Raw genomic sequence first — 15,546 nt, forward strand, 5'->3', positions numbered from 1 at the left:
GCAAGAAAGATCAAGGCAATAAAAAAGAAGCAAAAGCTGTTAAGCAGAGAAAGTTGGAAGAAGTCCGGGAGCAAATCAGGAAAGAGGAAGAAGCAAAGCTTGAGCTAAAGATCCAAAAGAGAATGCAGCTAGAAGAAGAGAAGCTACTGGCCAAGTCCAGGAGCAAGAGAACCCGGAGAGACCCTACTACGGAGATGATTTCTGATGATGAAGAAGAAGAGAAGCAGAAGGTCCTGAAAGATATGATTTATGAATTGCAAAGAAAGATGGACATAGATTCAGGAGTAGAAATTGGAGAAACATTAACTCCTTTCAGCCACTCCTTGGAAGCTATTCCCCGACAGCGGAACTTGAAGTATTACAACTTTGACTCCTTTGATGGTCTAGGAGACCCGGAGGAGCACCTGAATTACTTTGAGTAGATAACGCAGATATATTACTACAATGACTTGACGAAATCGAGGTTCTTCGCGTTAACTCTTAAGGGAGGGGCCCAGAGATGGTTCAGCAGGATCCCCTCCCGCAGCATCCATAGTTGGAAGGAATTCCGAGCCTTCTTCCTTCGGAGATTTCGGGCAAATAAAATGCATGAAATGCACATGTGTCACCAGGAGACAATCCGGCAGCATGACAACGAGTCCCTCTCTGCATACATGCGCCGGTTCCAGGAAGCAATTAACAAAGTTTCGAGCTTGGATGAAAGGGAAGCTTTGAGCATTTTCAGGAGAAACTTGGACCCAGAGCACAATGAGAGATATATAGTGGAGCTAATCAATAAGGAGCCGCAAAGTCTGGCAGCAGCTTACTCCATGGCTTCCAGATTCATAAAGGAAACAGATATTTTCCAGGCAATGAGGATGACCCGGAATGGGGGGTACATGAGTAAAAACACTTATGACCGACCGAAATGGGGTTACCATTAGGATAAGAAGTTCAAGCAAAGCAACCAAAGCCAAGAAAGACAAACAACTCCGGTTTTCTAGAGACTTGGTCCTAAGCATGAGTCAAACAGCGATCCAGGACCCGCGAAGCAACCCCGGGAGCCGAAGCAGGAGCCGGACTGGACTCCTCTCAACATGACTCGGGAGGAAATCTTGAAAGAGGTAAAAGATAAGCCTTTCTATTATCCTCCGAAACCAATGCAAACTCCTCCGGAGAGCAGGCCTTACAATAGGCAGTGTCATTACCATGAGACCCATGGCCACAAGACTGAGAACTGCTTATCACTCAAGTACTTCATTGAGGACCAAGTAAAGAAGGGGAATATGAACAAGTATTTAGTCCGAGACAGCAACAACAGGGGGGAAGCGCAGAAGAGAGGAAATAATGTAGTCAATGTAGTCCTAGGAGGCTCCCACTCCCCACCTCGGAGCCCGGACTTCGGCGAAGAAGTGCTCTCCATCCAATCAGTCCCAGACCTGGTGATATCCTTTAGCAGCAAGGACTACGAAGGAGTCAACCCACATCACAATGCAGCTTTGGTTGTCACTCTAGACATCTTTGATAATGAAGTAAGGAGAATGCTCATAGACAATGGTTCATCAGTAAATATTCTCTTCAAGCACACAGTGGATCGAATGCAGTTAGAAAGCGTCCGCTCAAATGAGTACCGGGAGGACCCACTCTATGGGTTCGGCCACAACTTAGTCTCGATCCAAGGAACTTTATATCTACCAGTCATTTTTGGAACTGCTCATAACCAAGTGACTCATGTCGTCAAGTTTTATGTGATCAACGCTCCTTCGTCATACAACGGAATCATTGGCAGGTCGGCTCTAACGATGATGCAAGCGAACTTCAATCTCCCATCTCAAGATCAAATTCCCAACCCCGACAGGAGTCGGGGAAATAAAAGGAGATTATGGAGTTGTTGAAACATGCTACACTCAGGGGTTAGTCATGGAAGAAACCTACCAAGACAATAAAAGGAAGGCAACAGTTCTTCGTAAACAACAAATCATGAAGTAGCACAGACCCCGGATAAGGGAAGAAGCAACAAAGGAAGTATAACTCATTATTTCAAGTCTGGAGCAAAAAGGATCGGAAAGCAACCAAGTCATGGTAGTCGACAAAACAAATCAGGTCCCAGACCAAGGTAGTCCTACCATGCAAACAACCAAAGAATCTGAACAAGTAAACTTCTATCTGAAGAAAAATTCTGAAGCCCAAATTCATCAAATGGTTTCAAACAAAGAACAGGCAAAAATTGTAGAAACAGAAGAAGTCCAGATTAATGAGAGCAGTCCTAACAAAAAAGTGAAAGTTGGGTCAGGACTCGAGGTGTCCTTTAAGGAAAGATTAGCGTCCCTGCTCCGGGAGTACAAAGATGTTTTTGCCTGGAGCCCAAGAGACATTCCAGGACTACATGAGTCCATAGCAATGCACAGGTTGGATGTCAACCCCAACAGAAAACCAGTCAAACAGAAGAGAAGAAATTTTGCCCCGGAGAGGCAAAAATCCATTGACGAAGAAGTGGAGAAACTACTCAAAGCAGGAATCATCAAAGAAATCAAATATCCGGAGTGGCTAGCTAATGTTGTTATGGTAAAGAAGTCCAACGACAAATGGAGAATGTGTATGGACTACACTGATCTGAATGATGCATGCCCGAAGGACCCATACCCTCTCCCAAATATTGATCAGCTGATAGATGCCACCTCCGGACACATCATACTTAGTTTCATGGATGCCTTCTCCCGATACAACCAGATCAAAATGAACCTGAAGGACATACCTAAGACAGCATTCATAACTCACAGAGCAGTCTATGCTTATGTGATGCTACCCTTCGGACTGACAAGCACAGGATCCACTTACCAAAGAGCCATGAACAAGTTATTCAAGTCCCAGATTGGGAGGAACTTAGAGTGCTATGTCGACAACATGATTTCCAAATCAACAACTATACAAGGGCATGTGGAAGATCTGAAGGAATGCTTTAACAACCTAAGGAAGAACCAACTCAAGCTAAATCCGGAGAAATGCACCTTCGGAGTAGGAACAGGAAAGTTCCTAGGATTCATGATCAGCAACAGAGGCATAGAAGCCAATCCGGAGAAAATAAAAGCAATCCAGGAGATGAAGGCTCCCAGGACCCAAAAAGATGTTCAGAAGCTAGCAGGAACACTGGCAGCACTTAGGAGATTTGTCTCAAAGCTAGCAGAGAGGTGCCTACCATTCTTTGATTTACTCAAAGGATCAAGTAACAAGAAAGAGGTGAACTGGAGCCTGGAGTGCCAAAAGGAATTTGAGGAAATCAAGTCCTACCTCTCTCAGCCACTAGTCCTAACTAAAGCTCAGCCAGGAGAGCCTCTCTACTTATACTTGTCAGCAGGGGCACAAGCCGTAGGAGCTATCCTAATCAGGGAAGAAAATGGAAAACAGCAACCAGTTTACTATGTAAGCCAAGTACTCAAAGACGTAGAAACAAGATACCCAAGATTAGAGAAGTTTGCCTTTGCCTTAGTCACAACTTCAAGAAAACTCAGGCACTACTTCCAAGGAAGAGAAATCAGAGTGGTGACAAATCAGCCCTTAAGGAAAATGATTCCCAAGCCGGATGTCTCGAGAAGACTTGTCAATTGGGATGTGGAGTTGAGCCAGTTCAATTTAAGCTTCATCCCCAGGACTGCCATCAAAGCTCAAGCACTTGCAGATTTTATAATCGAATGCAACTTCCCAGAAGAAGAGCCAGAACCAATGGACATGAATTCGGAGCCATAAAAAGATACAAGTTCGGGAGCCTGGACCTTGAAAGTAGATGGTTCTTCAACAAGCGAAAGGTCAGGAGTCGGACTCATACTCAAAAGTCCTGAAGGATTCACAGTTCAAACAGCTATATCTTTTGGCTTCCCCGCAATAAATAATCAAGCATAATATGAGGCGTTGATCGCAGGACTAAAGCTCTCCAGGACTCTGAGGGTCCAGGACCTAAAAATTTACAGCGACTCTCAGATAGTGGTCAAGCAAACAAATGGAGAATACATAGCAAAGGACCCTACTCTGGCCAAATACCAAGCACTGGTTCAAAGTTACTTATCATCAATACCAAACTATCAAGTCCTTTAGATATGCCAGGAAGAAAATGAAGAAGCGGATATTCAATCCAAATTAGTCCGGAACTCATCAGATCTGGACTGCTCAGTTTACTTCGAAGAACTCCACAAACCATCTATTGAATCTGAAGAGGTCTTGGAGATCGAAAGCAACCACAACTGGATGACTCCCTTCATCAACTACTTGGAGAAAGGAGAGCTCCCAAAAGATAAAGGAAAAGCTCAAAGACTGAAAGCAAAAGCAGCCAAGTTCTTCCTCGAAGAAGAAGTACTCTACCGTAGGACCTTCTCATCTCCTATCCTGAAGTGTATTGGCCCAAAAGAAGCAAAGTACTGTTTGTCGGAAGTGCATGAAGGGATATGCGGAGACCACATGTCTGTAAAGGCCCTAGCTCATAAGATCATAAGCAAGGTTATTACTGGCCAACTATTCACCAGGATGCAATAGAGTTCGTCAAGAAGTGCAAGGAATGCCAGCTTTTCAGCAATGTGTCCCGGATTATCCCAGTCCTACCATCCTCAGTCCTGTCACCTATCCCCTTTACTTATGGGGTATTGACATAATGGGACCTTTCCCCCTGGCCAAAGGAGACCTCAGGTACCTGTTAGTCTCTATTGATTACATGACAAAATGGGTTGAGGCGAAAGCAATGAGGAAAATCAATCAACAAGACTGCATAAAGTTTATGGACAACATTTTGATGAGGTTCGGGATACCACGAGTCCTAGTATCAGACAATGGACCCCAATTCATCGGATCAGAGTTCGAGTCCTACCTCCAGGAGCGCGGGATCAAGCACAAAAAATCATCAGTGGCATATCCCCAAGGAAATGGCTAAGTAGAAGTAACCAACAGAATCCTGCTCTGAGGAATTGAAAAAAGACTCAAAGAAAGCAAAAGCAAATGGCCAGAAGAACTACCAAGTGTACTTTGGTCCTACAGAACAAGCCCCAGGACAAGCACAGGAGAAACTCCATTCAAACTAGCTTATGGCACAGAAACAATGCTTCCTATTGAAGTGGGATATCCTTCTCACAAAGCAATAAACTTTGAAGAAGAAGCAAACGAAGAAGGACTCAGAACAAACATGGAGCTAATTGATGAGGTCCGGGACCAAGCTGTAGAAAGGATGGAAAAATACAAGGAGAAAAAAAGAGAGCACTTCAGTAAGAAGTCTAGAGTCAAAAACTTCCAAGTTGGAGACTTAGTCCTTCGAGACATAGAAGCATCAGATCCCACAAATACTGGAAAGCTAATGCCCAAATGGGAAGGACCATACAAGGTCAAAGAAGTCCTGAGGCCAGGAACCTACAAGCTCCTGAACATGGATGGCTCAGAAGTCCCAAATACTTGGCATGAACTAAGGCTAAGAAAATTCTACCATTAGTTGAACAAATAAAGCAACCAAAAATCTTGTAGCCAATATGGCAAGCAACCAATTTGTTTCTCCTTATATTTTGTATGAATGATTAATGAAAATCATTTCCCCTTTATATTTATCAAAGCTAACCACTAGTCCGGACAAACCATTAGTCAGGACTAGTGCAACCATGTTTACTTAGAATTAATTTTCTAACTAAAAACCCACCACTAGTCCGGACAAGCGATTAGTCAGGACTAGAGCAACCATTTTTACTTAGAATTAATTTTCTAACTAAAAAGCAACCACTAGTCCGGACAAGCTATTAGTTAGGACTAGAGCAACCATTTTTACTTAGAATTAATTTTCTAACTAAAAAGCCACCACTAGTCCGGACTAGAGCAACCATTTTTACTTAGAATTAATTTTCTAACTAAAAAGCCACCACTAGTCCGGACAAGCTATTAGTCAGGACTAGAGCAACCATTTTTACTTACAATTAATTTTCTAACTAAAAAATAACCACTAGTCCGGACAAGCTATTAGTTAGGACTAGAGCAACCATTTTTACTTAGAAGTAATTTTCTAACTAAAAAGCCACCACTAGTCCGGACAAGCTATTAGTCAGGACTAGAGCAATCATTTTTACTTAGAATTAATTTTCTAACTAAAAAGCAACCACTAGTCCGGGCAAGCTATTAGTCAGGACTAGAGCAACCATTTTTACTTAGAAGTAATTTTCTAACTAAAAAGTCACCACTAGTTCGGACAAGCTATTAGTCAGGACTAGAGCAACCATTTTTACTTAGAATTAATTTTTTAACTAAAAACCACCACTAGTCCGGACAAACTATCAGACAGGACTAGAGCAACCATTTTTACTTAGAATTATTTTTCTAACTGAAAAGCCAACACTAGTCCGGACAAGCTATTAGTCAGGACTAGTGCAACTTAGAGATAATTTTCTAAGGCAAAAATAAACTACAATAGCAAAGTAAAATAACAGCAATAAAAGCAAAAATTGAAAAAGTAACCGGACTAAAACAAGCCCGGAGCAAGTACGAATATTATAAGAAACAAAGTCATCAAAAGTCTTAAAGCAATAGCAAAGTTACAAATAAGAGAAAAATCAAGGCTCCGGAGCATAAGGAGGCAAGAAGCTGGGGCAAGGACCATCGAATGGCTCCGGTTCCCCTAGTCCTAGCTCAATGTCTTCCTTCGCCTTGATAAACTCGTTAACAAAGCTGTCCCAGTTGGCCTCCGGATCAATTTTAATATGCCTTTCCGCAACCAACCAGCAACGAGCGATCTCCAGAGTACCAGCATTGGCCAGGGCCTTATCATACTCCTCGGACCTCTTGAATCCAACAATAACTTCAGCTTCGAGCCTCACAGCAGACATCTGTCACCGAAGCTCAGAAGTTCAGATTTCAGATCTGAAGCTTCCTTTTCAGCATTTTCAGCCCGGGTCTTGACATCATCCAGCTGCTTGTTAAGTCCGGACAGAGAGGTATCTTTGACCACAATCTGATCTCTCAAATTTTTGATCTCAGAGTCCTTGTCAGCAATAATAGTCCGGGCCCCCTTAAGCTCGTTATAGGCCAGAGAAGCAGATTCAGCCATATAACCGCCAAGCTGCAGAAAATAGAGATACTTAGAAAATTATTCTAAGGCAAAAGAACAAAATAAAAATAGGAAAATAAAAACTATGTACCTGACCCCAGAGCCGGGAGCATTCCTTCATAGTAGCATCAAAACCGGACCGGTTCATCTTCTTCCAGTCATCTTTGGTAGGGATTCCGGTCATGAAGCGAGCAACTTTAACTTCAAGCTCCAGACTCTCATCATCTAAACCTTTTCCCTTACCAGCTCCGGACCCAGCACCTACTTCAATATTCTGAGCCCGGGGAGGTTTCATCCCTGAATTCCGGAGCCTTTTCTTCTTCCGGGAACCCTCAACCTCGGGAATCTCTCCAAGAGGCCCCAAATCCTCCAAGTTATCAAACTCATCGCCCATGTCCATCTCAGCATTCTGCTCCAGAGCAGACTCGTTCACATCAACCTCAGGCCTCGAAACTGCATTGCTCTGGGATCCCTCCTCCGCAGAAGCATTGGATTCGGACCCACCAACAGCAGCTTTCTTTGGCAGCTTAAAGGCCTTGCCCAAACCCTTGAGTGCATCACTGTATACAGAAGATGACATATCCGGATTATAGTGCGGCAAACCTGCCAAAAAGCAAAGCAAAAGCACAAGTCAAAAACAATAAAAAACATAACATAAGAAAACAAGACTACAAGTCAAGAAAAGAAAACATATAAGCATTCCGGACACAAAGCAAAACACTTACAACCTAGCCTATGCATAGTCCTATGAATCATGAAAGTGTCTCGAGTCATTTAGAAACCCAGACATTCGTAAAACGCAAACACCATTCGGATAACATCTCCCCGGAGTACATCCCTACGGAACTGAGTCCAGAATCCCTCTGAATCAATGTGGGGGAGATAATGCAAATCCAACCCCCTCAGCATGATAAACTCCCCATTCTAGTACTACAATGAAGACTGCTGAATCACGGGCCTGTAGGAGCCACCATACCCACACTCCGGAGCCCGGAACCGAAGTTCATACAAAGGAAACTGATTGGACCGGACCAGATAGAAAATATGATGCCACAACTTAAAGGTGGGTTGTACTTTAAACTGATTGCAGCTAACAATGAACCAACTCATCCACTTGATCCCGTTCGGAGTTCTCTGCATCGGAGATAGCTTGTACTCATACTTACACAAATGTTTGAGAAATAAGTGCTAGTGCGGATTCCACCCGGACCGGAGATGCTCCAACCATACAGGAACGAATCCACCGGCCGGTCTGTGATAAATCCGCTCATCCGGCTTCGCCCACCTCCACTCGATCCGGGGATCCAATTGAAACGCAGCTCGGACAAAGGAATCCTTCGACGCATGATTTAAAGCAGCATACTCGTCCTTCAGCTCATAATGTTCCTTGGCAACTATACTATCGGCGAACTTCTTGTCGAATTCTTCCTTATTATAAGGCCCCGGACCCGTGTTGGGCTGTCTAGCGTACCCGGACCTAATACTCCTGTAGTAGAAGTTGTTCTCTATCTCATCACTCTTGGTGATGAAATAACCCGACGTATTAACCCACAAACCCTCCGGACTACAGGGTACTGTTGGGTTTCGAAGGCATAAAACGCAGCGGATATAAAACAAAAATTTCGAAACCCAAAAACAAGATCCATGTATAATTATGGGCAGATTATGGAGATAACGAATCATACTTTTCAAGAGCTTAACTTTCACGAACTCAACGGAGATCCTAGCTATCACGCTTTGTGTCTACCTCTCGGAGAAACACCTCTATGGTATCCACACGAGCACCTTCAAGAACGTCTCACGAACTTGACTACGGAATGGATGTACTAGCCTCCTTCTTGACGATCTGAATTTCCTCTGCCTCTCTTTGCTGCTAGGGTTTTCTCAAAAACGTACCAGCCTCTTTAACCTATCATTATGTATTTATAATGGCTGATTAAAAAGGCCCATAACAGCAAAACTCAACCCTAGTAGGTATTGGATTAAATAATAAAAATGAATTTCTATTATTTAATTAATAACTAAGTCATACTTAATTATTATGGGCAAAAACATTCCTTTTAATTCGAATTTATATTATCTCAATTAAGTCTTACTTAATTATAATAAAATTCAAATAATCATCAATTAATTTAAATCCATAATTTAAATTAACTATTCCATTAAGTGCTCTATTTGTGCGACCCTATAGGCTATTATTTAATTGGCAATAATTTTATTCTCTAATAAAATTATAAACAATGAGCGGTATCTAGTAATACATCATTGTTACCCAATTAAACAATAATTAAATCGTGATTAGATAAAACCTTTCGTGATTAATGTTTTTCGTGTAATATAATCCCTTTAACCATACATATTATATATTAAACTCAAGGCATGTATTTAGTCATTCTCTTCAACATTTAATCCGGGTTTACTTGATCCATGAGTAGATTATCGAGACAAATCATTATTTGAGCATGACCATGCTTTTATAATCTCACTCAATCAAGAGGCCAATAATATCTCTCCTAATTATAGGAGGGTTAAATCCTTTATCTATCATTCATTTTTCTCATACGACTCATGATATACCCGATGTCCACTTTTATCATCACCCGATCAAAAGTAACTTTTAATGTAGTCAAAGTATATTAATCCTCGTATAGAAATATAATGATTTCAAGTCAAAGGATCGTTACACCGTTATCACTGTGAGTCTTTCTTATGACTTTATTAAACATGAAGAATCTCACTGTGGGTCTGTCCAGTACCATGTACTCTCACATGTACCTATGTATTGACTTTAGTATCCCCATACTTATAACCAATGAGATGTGGTTATCTTGTCAAACAACAAACTAGTCTATCTATGTATTATTATTGTCCTATATAATAATACTCGACTAGGGACCTTTAAGAATATGATATATTATATAATCTCAAGTTCAAGTCATGTACTTAAACTATACAATTTGTATCATGATTCTAAGGACATTTATTATGCTAACAAAATATCGCAGTAATTAAGGTCATAATAAATACATTTATTGAATGATCAACTGACATAAAGATTATAAAAGAATAATGTATTGCCTCTAGGGCACCTACACTAACAGGTACCTTCCTAGATAAATCTTAGCTACGGAAAGCTTTGTTATAGCTTCAGAACCCGAGGTGGAAGCCTTCTTCCCCATCTCAATCCGCTCAGAATCACTGGAAGACTCCAAATCTGAACCTGACGGCCCTGGGTAGCAAGTTATATATGCCTTGGAATGAGCTTTAGTCTAGATCATAAACCTCAAACAAGTGATAAAGGTTAGTCTAAATCCCTACAGTTTATTTATCTTGAAAGCTACATGGTCCGGACTATCCTATGTTCAATTTTATTTTAAAACCAAAACAAAACACAAAACATAGCAACCACTCCGGACTACAAACCCTATAACTAGCCTATTACTCCGAACCAAAGTCACAATAACACAAAAACAACAAAAACCAAATATATCAGTCCGGACTAAGCAACCAAGTCCGGACTCAACCAAAAAACCCTAGTTCCAGAAACACTTACAAAACAAAATCAAACACCAAAATATAACACAACCACATATACATACAGATATATATACACACATTCAAGAAAACAAACACAAAACGAACCAACAACTGCAAACTAAAACAAAAGCAAACAAAACTATCCCGTAAAACAGATACAAAAGGAAAAGTGCAAAGAAGCGAAATGAAAGCTTACAAGTCAGAGATTACGGAGCGATTGGGGACGACAGATCGAAAAACTCAAAACTTCAGGGATCTCCTCTGAACGAATGCTGGAAAAGATTCAGAGAAACAAGAACAGAGCAAAAGAAAGAAAAGTAAACGTAAAAAAGAAAATAGAGGAAGAGGAGTGCCTTTTATAGGCGAGGTAAAAACCAAGGGACACAGACACGTGGCCAAATCCTGGCCATCTATCACGACCGCGCACATACGGAAATTACCGTGCATCATTATTGCGGCACGCCTTTTTACAAATAACAGCTCTAAGAATTCAAATCATTGGGGGGGAATCCAAAAACCGTTTCAACTTCCAAGTCCGGACTCCTGAACTCGAGGCAATCCGGACTGGGGGCCAAGAAAAGCTCAACTCCTTCCAAAGACAACCACTTTAGTCCTGATTCTCCGAACTCGACACAATCCGAACTGGGGGGCAAGAAAAGCTCAACTCCTTCCAAAGATAACCACTTTAGTCCTGGTTCGCCGAACTCAACGCAATCCGGACTGGGGGCAAGAAAAGCTCAACTCCTTCCAAAGACAACCACTTTAGTCCTGGTTCGCTGAACTCGACGCAATCCGGACTGCGGGGCAAGAAAACCTCAACTCCTCCCAAAGACAACCACTTTAGTCCTGGTTCGCCGAACTCGACGCCATCCGGACTGGGGGGCATGAGAAGCTCAACTCCTTCCAAAGACAACCACTTTAGTCCCGGTTCGCCGAACTCGACACAATACGGACTGGGGGGGCAAGAAAAGCTCAACTCCTTCCAAAGGCAATCACTTTAGTCCTGATTCGCCGAACTCGACGCAATCCGGACTGGGGGACAAGAAAAGCTTAAATTCCTCTAAACAAAACAATCAAAAGCTCATGTTCTACAAACAAGCCCAAATTTACTCCCTCATCCAGAAAATCTGCATAATGGAGTGGGGGGCACATGATAGGACATATAGCTCCTGCAGGGCCTAACCCCGAACTCCTAACTCTATACAGCTCCTGGAAGGACTAGTCCCACACTCCTAACTCCATACAGCTCCTGGAAGGACTAGTCCCACACTCCTAACTCCACACAGCTCCTGGAAAGACTAGTCCTTCACACTACCAGTCCTGACCGACCCAGTCCCGCAAGCCCAACCTTGATGAATCCTAGCACGTGAGACACTAGCCCAAGCACATGACGGGACAACTGTCATACATCAATTATGGGAATAATCAGGGCACATGTCAGAAGATCCCCAGAATATTCATCGGTCAGTCCCGCACTGACACGTGTAAAGCATCCGCTCCAGCCAGGTGCCCTCCGCTCCCAGAACCAATGGCTACGATTTAAAGGTACCAACCCCAAAACCCTATCATTGGGCTATAAATAGCCCAAGAAGGTAAGGTTTTGGGGTTAATCACTCTCTCACACTCATATACACACACAACTACATTCATTCATATATATCTTCATCTTCCCCAAAAGCGAGTTCTTACTCTCACACCGGAGGCGCCGCGGGGCTCAAAACCCCCATCCGGTGTTGTTTTGTAGGAACCCCACCACAGCTACACCTCCACAACGGCGAAGGATCCAGGCACGGCGTCGAAGGAGCAGCCCCACCACCAGGAGTTATCAATAAGGATATAATTAAATAAAATGACAAAATATAAAACTGCTACATGAGAATTGAAAGAAGCAAAGTGACATAAATATAATTTGACTACTTCAGTGAAAATTTAGAAGCCCTATAATTTGACTGCTTCAGTGAAAATTTAAAAGTCCACTTGGTTGGCACTTGTTCAGGAGAAATCCAATCATCCAGATGCATAATATTTGAATCAAACAATCTGAACAGAGAAAAAAAAGAATGGTTCAGTTCATAATCACTCATTCACCTTCACCTGTTAACAAATGGGGCCTCATATCACATTGACACATTGTGAATGGAAGCTTCTATCGAGTTCTAGCCTTGTTTTAGTATCTCCAACCGTCTCATAAACCCCTTGTCTCATAAACCCCTGTTCAAATATATTATAAAATATTAACTTTTAGCAACTTAATTATAAAATATTAATTTTTATCGACTTAACTCGCGTTCAATTTTGACAACACTTTTTTTTGCTAAATAAAGAAAACGAATTACTCTTTATATCCACTCTAAATAATATTTTAATATTAAAATATTTTTATTGATGAGAAGTACAATATAAAGTGTAGAGAGTAATTGGGTGGCTGCATTACTTTATAATAAAATATAACTTAAGTGTAGGTGGTTGTATCTTCTTAAAAGAGATTAGAGGGAGAAAATAAATTTCCAACAAAAAATGAGGAAGAGACTCTTATGATTTTAAAAACCCTCTGAGAGTCTCTTGGAACTCCAATTTTGTTCATACTCTCTAATTTTCCACTTAAAGGCTTGTTTGAATAGTTTGTTGGAGATGTTCTAATGCAATACAGTATACAGATTAGTAAATTGACAAGATAATTATATAATCTTTAATAAACATGCTGATTAGTTAATTAATTAATATTTTAAATATATTAAGAAAATATATTTTTAATATTATATTGAGAATTCAATAAAATGATAGTGCAAGGTAGAATTCTCAAATCATCGGTTAGTGTTAATTTTATGGGTAAAATGGTTATTTGGTCATTCTAGTCACTAGTAACTTGCAAGTGAGTCACCAACTTAAAAAAGCTCTAAATCGCAGCATGAACTTGAAATTAACTTGCAATTACATCACTCAAGTTCAGAATACCTGCACCGCCGTTAAAAATGTGTTGACTTTTAATGGAGATCGTTAAATTGTGTAACATCATCTTTAAATTTTCAAATTCATCACTGAACTATGTGTTAATTTTCGATTAGGTCACTTACTGGGAAAAAATTGAATATTGAAAATATAACAAACGATTTTTTTCAAATTCATCACTAATATCAATTATAACTATTAGAAAAATTGAATTTAGAAATAAGATATTTTAAATATTTTATCAATTCTAAATTTAATTAAAGGGTAGCATTTTAGAAAAAAACTAAAAAATTTAAATTATAAATTAAATGGTTATGCAAATTTAAATTTAATTAAAGTGTAGTGCAACTATTCAGAGAAAAATTAATTAAACTGAAAATTTTGATATTTTTCTAAGTATATGAAATAAATGAGTATGTTCAATTTTAAACTTAGGGAATTTGTATAATATATCCCATATTAATAGGTTACTTTATAAATATGTCCCATTTTAGTTAGCAATTATAAATATGTCACACGGTTAAATTTTAACTCTTATACAACTCATATATATAATTAATTAATATACATATTTTTTGTCTACTTAAATGGACTAAAATGTCCCAATAATATACATATATATGATTAAGTTAAAAAAGTCAAAAAAAATTGAAAATGGTATATGTTTATAAATTATATTATAAATGGGAAAAATTTGTAAATGGGTTTTTTTTAAATGGGACTTAATAATAAAAAAATACTTAAATTTAATATTTTTTAAAACCAAATTTAGTTGATAACCTAATTGAAAATTGAGATAAAGTTAATGACCTAATTGAAAATTGAGATGAACTTGAGAGTATGCTACGTCATTTTTCCGTTAGGGAATTTAACGAAACTAACAAAAATGATAAATTTGTAAATTTTAAAATACTTCATAATTTGACTGAAAACTTTTTTAACTTGCTGACTCAGTTGCAAGTTACTACCGACTACATTAACTAAATAGCCATTTACCCATTTTATTTTATTTTCTATAATAAAACAGCTTGATTTTAAACCGTTTACCTAAAATTGCCATATGCCCACCTTATTGCGGGTCTTGCACCAAATGCCCACCATTTTGAAAAATCTGCTCAAAATACCTATTGGCGGGATGTTCCGTCTTTTTTACCCACTGAATACGCATGTGGGGGATGCGGATTTAGTTTTTAAATTTTTTTTTTTTTGTGAATATGAATGTTGAACATCCGTATTCTTTGTAAAATCAAAAGTGAATACGTATGTTCAATATGTGTATTCTTTGTTAAAATTTAAAAGGCTAAATACGCATGCCTGAAATGCGTTTTCGTGGGTATTTTGGGCGGTTCACACATATCTGAGCATTTGGGCAGTTGAAGGTGGAAAGCGGTGTATTTTGGGCATTTTTTCCCTTATTGCCCCATGATGATTTGTAATTTATCATCATCCCCAGTCAATTGGAGCAAGAATTAGTCCATATCCCGCCTCATCATCCTGTTTAATAATTAATATTTAAGAAAAATCAATTTAAATTTTATTATATAATATATTACGTGAAAATAAATACATAGACAATTTAGAAAACACTATGCAATATTTTTATTGTGTCATATATATAAGTGAAATAAATGAATTATAGTGCATGTTCGAGGGTCATTTTTGAGCTTCATTTGGACTTTAAGCATGTTCCGATGATGGTACTGTTTGGCAAATTAAGTCATCAATCATATTTATCCAATTTTTAGTTGTATGCAAAGGGTTAGAATTTGGGCCTGTTTGGGGGTCATTCTTGAGCTTCATTTGAACTTTAAGCACCGTCATGAGTGTAGTGTTTGGCAAATTAAGCCATAGACCATAATTAGCCAATTTTTAGCTGTATGCAGAAAGTTAGAATTTCTAACATTTTCGTTTTCATTCTTCATTTTCTGTTCAACCCATTTAGTTTTTTTCCTTATTTACGGTTTTATACTAGTAAGGCTTAAAACCTGTGTGATTGCATGAAATATTTTTAATATTATATT

Source organism: Apium graveolens, chromosome 6, assembly GCF_009905375.1.
Source record: "Apium graveolens cultivar Ventura chromosome 6, ASM990537v1, whole genome shotgun sequence".
NCBI lineage: Eukaryota > Viridiplantae > Streptophyta > Magnoliopsida > Apiales > Apiaceae > Apium > Apium graveolens.